The following is a 6,608-nucleotide window of genomic DNA, read 5'->3' as shown; positions in this document are numbered from 1 at the left end:
ACTGAGAAAGTTTCTGAAGATATTAGCCATGCATATTAAGCTGTGGGAATGTCTGTTTTGCAAATATCCAAAAAAAATTAACTGCTTACATATTCAAATGTATATTGCACTTCCATGTACTGCATTGTCATGCTGGCATAGTTATTGAAGCAGTGACAACACATGCGAAGATAGATCAGGGCAGTAGATTGTTGATGGAAGAAAATCAGATGGAAAGACGAGTTTTTCTTTTTTGTATATCAATAGCAATAGCAATGAAGACATTGTAAGAGGTAGGGACGAGAAATAATTCTCACGGATCAGTCAGCGAGGATGCCTCGGTAGATAACATCTCCATTCCTAGTATCTCAGATTCGTCCAGAAATAATTCTTCCGGCTATCTCCCATGATCTGTTGTACATGTGCAACTTCTCAACATTGCGGAATCTAACATGAGAGAAATGATTATCCATGAACTGGTTAATGATCTACCACAGTTTTGATGCAGGAGAGATTCCGTGGTTACCTGGTGATTGTAGGAGGCAAGGCGGCGGGAGCCGGTACAAGTGAAAGTGCCATCACCCTCTTGAGTCGGGGTGACGGAGAATGCGTCAAGTCGCCATGGAGGAAGCTTCAGGACAGGTCACGTGGAAGGATCGAGCAGGGGTCTAAGGCGACATATGCTGTTAGGACGGTAATGCTGGTGGAAGTTGTTAGAGTACGTCATGGGCCTGGACCCGTTAGTCTTATGGTTTGCTTAGGGGTCAAGTAAGCCTTGCTTGAGAGTCAAGTAAACCTCTCTATATATGGAGAGGAGATGTATCAATCTAATCAAGCAAGAATAAGAAGGAAATCCCTTCCCTCTTGCCACCGGCCGTGGGCAAGGCCCCCGGCCGGCCTTCTCGCGCCCTCGCAGCCCTCTCTCTCCCTCCCAAACCCTAGCAGCCACATAACATTTGGTATCAGCTTTCCCGGGTTCGATCATGTCCAGCCCTCCACCGAGTTCTTCCCACCCGCCGCCGCCGCTCTCCGACGTCCCCGCCGTTCTCTCCCCGGCGGAGATCACCGCAGCCCTCCGCGATCTCACCACTGCTGTCCAGGAGATCCGCCTCTTCCTGGCCGGTCCCTACGGGCCGCCGCTACCGGCGGCGCTGCTGCCGTGGCAGCCGACGCACCAGGCGGCCTCTGCCGCGATCGCCGGGCCGCTGCAGCCGACGCTGCTGCTGTTGTCGCCGCCACCAGACGCCAGGCTGCTGCAGTCCCCGCTGCCGCTATCCACCATCTCCGGGCCGAGCCCTACCTCGGCGCCGGGGGTCCGTCTTCTCCAGCAGCCGGCCGCCTTCTTCCCCACCGGGACGCTACAGCAGCAACAGCAGCTGCCGCCGCCACCAACGCCACCACTGCAGCTGCTGTCCTCACCGACGCTGTCCCTACCGTTCGGTGGGCAGCTGCAACAACAGCAGCAGTTGTCGTCGCGACCAACACCGCAATAGCGGCTTCTGCCGCCACCGATGCCGTCCCTGCCTTTCGGCGGTGTGGGAGCGACCTTGGCCCCAGGCTCTACATCGACACAGCCCGGGATGCCCTTCCACCAGGTCTGTTTCCCTCCGTCGCCGTCACCGCTTCCAGCTTGGATCGCTATCCGCCACGTGTCGGCGGCGGTGAGGCTACAGGCTGCTGCGCGCGGCCTCCTAGTGCGTCGGCGTGTGCGGGAGATGCGTGATCTGCAGCTGCAGCTCCTCCAAGTTGCGCTTCGTTGCGCAACGGACCTCGATCTCGTCCACTGCGTCGAGGATCTTGGGCGTGCGGTTTCCCCCACGGGCGGCGGACATGTTGTTTTTCCCGCGGGCAGCGACCTCAAAGTCTGCGCCATCGACAGTCATCCGGCGAGGAGAAGGCATGGTGTCACCGACAGGAGCGCACCGCGTAGCACCACTGCATTCCGCCGCCGCCCGCCGCGCGGGCTCCTTTTGTCCCGCTGGTTTCCATGGGATCCAGGTGGCTGTACAGGTGCACGTCTGACGGGCGAATGGTGTCCACTTTATTTTCAGGGGTCAACAATAAAGCGTCTCAGTCTATTTCAGGTTGAGAGTAATAAAACAAGCCGAGATGTAAAAGGCTCGTTTTTAGGTGTTAGGGTTGTGTTGCGTCGAGTCATGGTTTGTTTCGGTTGCAGCTCGAGGACGAGCTGCATGTCCAGGTGGGGTGTAGTGTTAGAGTACGTCATGGGCCTGGGCCCGTTAGTCTTATGGTTTGCTTAGGGGTCAAGTAAGCCTTGCTTGAGAGTCAAGTAAACCTCTCTATATATGGAGAGGAGATGTATCAATCTAATCAAGCAAGAATAAGAAGGAAATCCCTTCCCTCTTGCTACCGGCCGTGGGCAAGGCCCCCGGCCGGCCCCTAGGTCAAGCAACCTCATAACAGAAGTAATGGTGGTTGATGATGGCAATAAGTGTAGGGGTTGGCCGTGATTTTGGAACCAGGTAACCACGAGCATTAACCGAGGATGGTTGAAACTGAGCTATGTTTGAGGAATTGATGTTGGCTGACGAGCGGAGAGGGTGCCATGGATTAATTGGGCTTGTTGGGTTTCGCCCACATAGGCTGGTGAGGGGTGATTCTAGATCAGCTGACAAAGATTTGACGAAGGAACGGCGGGCCGCCTGATGATGGAACTCGTTCCCCCTTTTTAAGTAGTAGAGATTGTTGCCTTCCCAGAAAAGGAGCTATCTATGGTAAGATGATAAATTCGTCATTTTCTCGCCTTCCCAGAATTTGAGCCTAGTCTATGGTAAGATGATAAGTAGTCATTATGTTGCCTTCCCAAAGGAGCTTTATTTTTAGGAGATTTCGAGAATTTGAGACATGTCGAATTTGATGTAGGTGGTGCTGTCGATGGATTGGCCAGAAAACACCAAGTATAGAGCTTTCTTTTTAGGAGGAAACCAGATTTTATGCCTTTTGTCAGGTTTCTATTTAGTTAAGATGGATTTTATGCCTTTTTGATTACACGCTGGATATCCTGCTTTCAAAGCACTATTGATCGTTGTTCCTTATCTGTCCACTATTCTGCAGGTTTCCTATTTTATAGGTTTCCAGTTCTATAGGTTTCCTATTTTTGTTTACACGCTTACATTTAGGTAAGATGGTTATGATGGCAATAAATAAAATGCCTCTGATTGTAAGATGGTTATATGGTAAGATGATTATGTCTCCGATAGGATTAGGATGTAGCGATGCGGCCCATTATGGCCCATTCGGGATTAGCGATAGGATTAGCGATGGTTGACGAAAGATGATGGTAGAAAACGGAGGAAGTTCCTCCTTTTTATATAGTAGAGAATCAACGTGGTTGATATTGAGTCAACACTTTCCCGAGTGTGCCAAGCAGCAAGTCATCCTTTTTTCTCACAAACTTGGTGAAAGGCTTGCCATTTATGTATATCTATGTAGAAAGAAATATATGGATTACTTTGCTCATGCTTTATTGATCTCTTTGATCTTCAGGTTCTAAAAGATAACACTGTCCCAAAAGATGTTCTGAAGTTCCGAGCAAAAGCGTTGAAAAAGCTTGGAACGATATTCCAAGTAACTTTATTTTAGCCTTCAGCTTGTTGAATGGTTAATGAGGACAGCCACAATGTTCACAAACTTTCGGTTCATATATTACTAGCAAATTGGTTTGCTTCATCTAGTATGCTGAACAGTTAATGAGGGCAGATGGTCAGACCTTCAAACTTTTAGTACCGGTGTTTCATTAGCAAAAAATACACCAAAGTACCTAGTTTTAGGGTGATTGTGCATCATACTATTGAAAACCACGTGAATGTTTCAATATATTGGCCCTTGATTATATTCGCACATCAAGATAGAAAGGAAATAGAACATTGTATACTACATACATTTTGTGGAAACGTCTTTAATGGTTTTGTGGTTGTATACCTTCTCAAATCTTTACGGAATTCAGTAACTGGGGATTTCATGATTCACGGGATAGGTATGTTTCGCTTTACTTGCTATTGAAGTCTTTTCTTAGGTCTAGGGAACACTGGTGGAAAAAGGGCCTTTGGTCGCGGTTCGCAACTGCCATTAGTCGCGGTTGCGCAACCGCGACCAAATGAGCGCGACTAAAGGCCCCCCCCTTTAGTCGCGGTTGCTTACGAACCGCGACTAAAGGCCCGTCCATGTGGGCGCCAGGCGACCGTCGGGGCGGAGGACCTTTAGTCGCGGTTCTTCTGGCCAACCGCGACTAAAGGCCGCCGCAGGTTTAGGGTTTTAGGCCCCCCCTAAACCTGCCCCCCCTAAACATATTTTCTGTTTAATTTGTATATTGTTTTATTTCTTTTGTGCTTTATTGTAATTTTGAAGGAGTTTCACATATTCTACGGTACTACATATATACATGCATATGAATATACAATTTCAAACAATTTTGAAATTAGAACCAAAAAGAATTCAAGAGGAATATACAATATATATTCAATATCATCGGATGACCATATACAAGTTTGAACAAGTTTCCATACATAATTTAATGCATGTATAGTTCTACGTCGTCGCAATGGTGTTCTCCTTTAGGATCGAGGACTTCCCTCCTGAACCATCCAGCTAGTTCCTCTTGAAGTGGTCGGAAGCCAGCTTCTAGACTAAGCATCATCCGGAGGTTATTCCTCTGAGCATTGAGATCACTCGGAACGCGCTCAGAGGTGTATCTCCGGATCATCTCACAGACATAGTATCCACACAGATTGGTTCCCGGTGGCTGCATATCGCTACCATTCTTAGCCTTTGACCGCATGAAATTTAGCTCTTTCTTGAATTCACCGACCTTTGTATCTGCGAACCGTCTCCAAACCCTACGAGGCAAAGAAAATTAAATGAACAAGAGAGTTATTAGTTAATTACTTGAAGCTTAATTAGGAAATGAACGAAATAGGCCGATCGATATAGAGCGCAAATGAATGAAAACAATTACTTTTGAATCATTTGTCTCATGTCGGCCCACTCCGCCTTATCCATATTCAGAGAGTCGTGGACGATACATTCTGATTTGTCAACTTTAATTACTAGCAGAATCCAGTGGAACCTGCGGACACGATACATGCACAGTACGTCATGCATAACTCATCGATTAGCCGGCCACATACCATGCATGGAGTAAACAAAAGATTTATCTGCATTATTATAATATAAAATATATAATTAACCATCATGCATTTGTTAAACTAACTAGCTACAAACAATATAAATTAAACAATGAACTACACACATGCATATTTTATCAATGACACATCAAAGGTTCAAGTTGCTAACCGCGATCGAGGAGGAAAAAATAAATGAGAAAGCTCAAGTGTGGCTCCAACACTTCATATCATGTTTGTTTCATGCTCTTGGGGCATTTCATCAAACACCTTATGTGCATAAGAGGAACCAAAAGCAAACCTAACACCCACTTGTGAAGTTTGTGAAGAGAATGGCTCCAAATGGCTAAGTGTTGGCTGCTGGATGGGTATATATAGGGGGAGGGGCTTTAGTCGCGGTTGGCCTGGCAAACCGTGACTAAAGGTGCCCGAAGGCCTTTAGTCGCGGTTGGCCTGGCCAACCGCGACTAAAGCCCCCCGCGTGCACCAGCTGGCCACCGAGCGCCCTGGGCCCAGGCCTTTGGTCGCGGTTCGCCTCCCGAACCGCGACTAAAGGTCCCATTAGTCGCGGTTCCTTTTGCTTCGCGACTTATGGGGCTGGACGGAAGCCTGTTTTTCTACCAGTGGAATCAAAGTAAGTCACCAGTTTTGCCTAGGCATGATTTTGGCTGTTTCCAGTTACAAAGTCAAACAGAAATCAGGATGCATTACTTCTTGTTCTCTTCCTTGGTAATCGAACAGAAACATTATGAATCACAAAAAATAACTAGAACACAATCTGACACAGCATTGTCCATCTCATAATTCAGTACCAAACGTCTTCTGCCTTTACTTTCCCCTCTCCCTGCGCACTACCTGTATTCTTCCTCAATGCATGGAAGCTTGCCTCCAGTGAGCTGTATACATAATTAGCAGATGACATGACGAGTAACTTCGTTCCATAACTCTCATTTGTGAAATCAGGGCTCAAAGTCTCTCTACTACCGCGAGAACAGCCTACGCGTTGAATCTCCGACAAAACCGGACGGTGCAGCGTCACACTGAAGACTGAGAACATTAGAACACTTTAACCATTTGTGAATCATTCGGATATTTGTGAGTTACGTATTGTCTGCATGTAATATTTTGATACCAGCAGGTCGCTTTGGTTGCACCTGTGGTTTCCTTATTTTTTTGTAAGAAGCTGGATGCTGAACACGAAGCATTTCTTGTATTGAATCCGGCATCCTAGTTCGCCAGTGTACTCCATTCCTGCCAGAGGAACCTCCACTCTTAACAACTTTTGTAAGGGAATCTCCGCTCCAACAACATTTTGTAAGGGAACCTCCACTTTAACACACCTTCGGCCAGCAATGTTCTTAAATAAAAAGGCAGAACGTTTAGTTTTTATAAGACATCCTAAAGGGCGGGCCTGGTGTAGCGGTAGAGCCTCACCGCATGTGACCGAGAGGTCCCAGGTTTAAGTTGTGGTCTCCTCACATTGCACTT

The 6,608-nt window shown here is 47.4% G+C and overlaps 1 long non-coding RNA gene across 1 annotated transcript; it reads left to right on the top strand.

The window, feature by feature from the left end:
- The first annotated feature begins 3,317 nt into the window (after window positions 1-3,317).
- LOC139835020 (uncharacterized) lies at window positions 3,318-6,377 on the top strand. Its single transcript, XR_011750711.1, has 3 exons — window positions 3,318-3,369; window positions 3,487-3,567; window positions 6,084-6,377. It is a non-coding gene; the product is annotated as an uncharacterized lncRNA (long non-coding RNA).
- The last annotated feature ends 231 nt before the right edge of the window (window positions 6,378-6,608 follow it).

The sequence above is a fragment of the Lolium perenne genome, chromosome 1 (genome assembly GCF_019359855.2).
Source record: "Lolium perenne isolate Kyuss_39 chromosome 1, Kyuss_2.0, whole genome shotgun sequence".
Classification (NCBI taxonomy): domain Eukaryota; kingdom Viridiplantae; phylum Streptophyta; class Magnoliopsida; order Poales; family Poaceae; genus Lolium; species Lolium perenne.
This window is presented reverse-complemented; position numbering and strand designations above follow the sequence as displayed.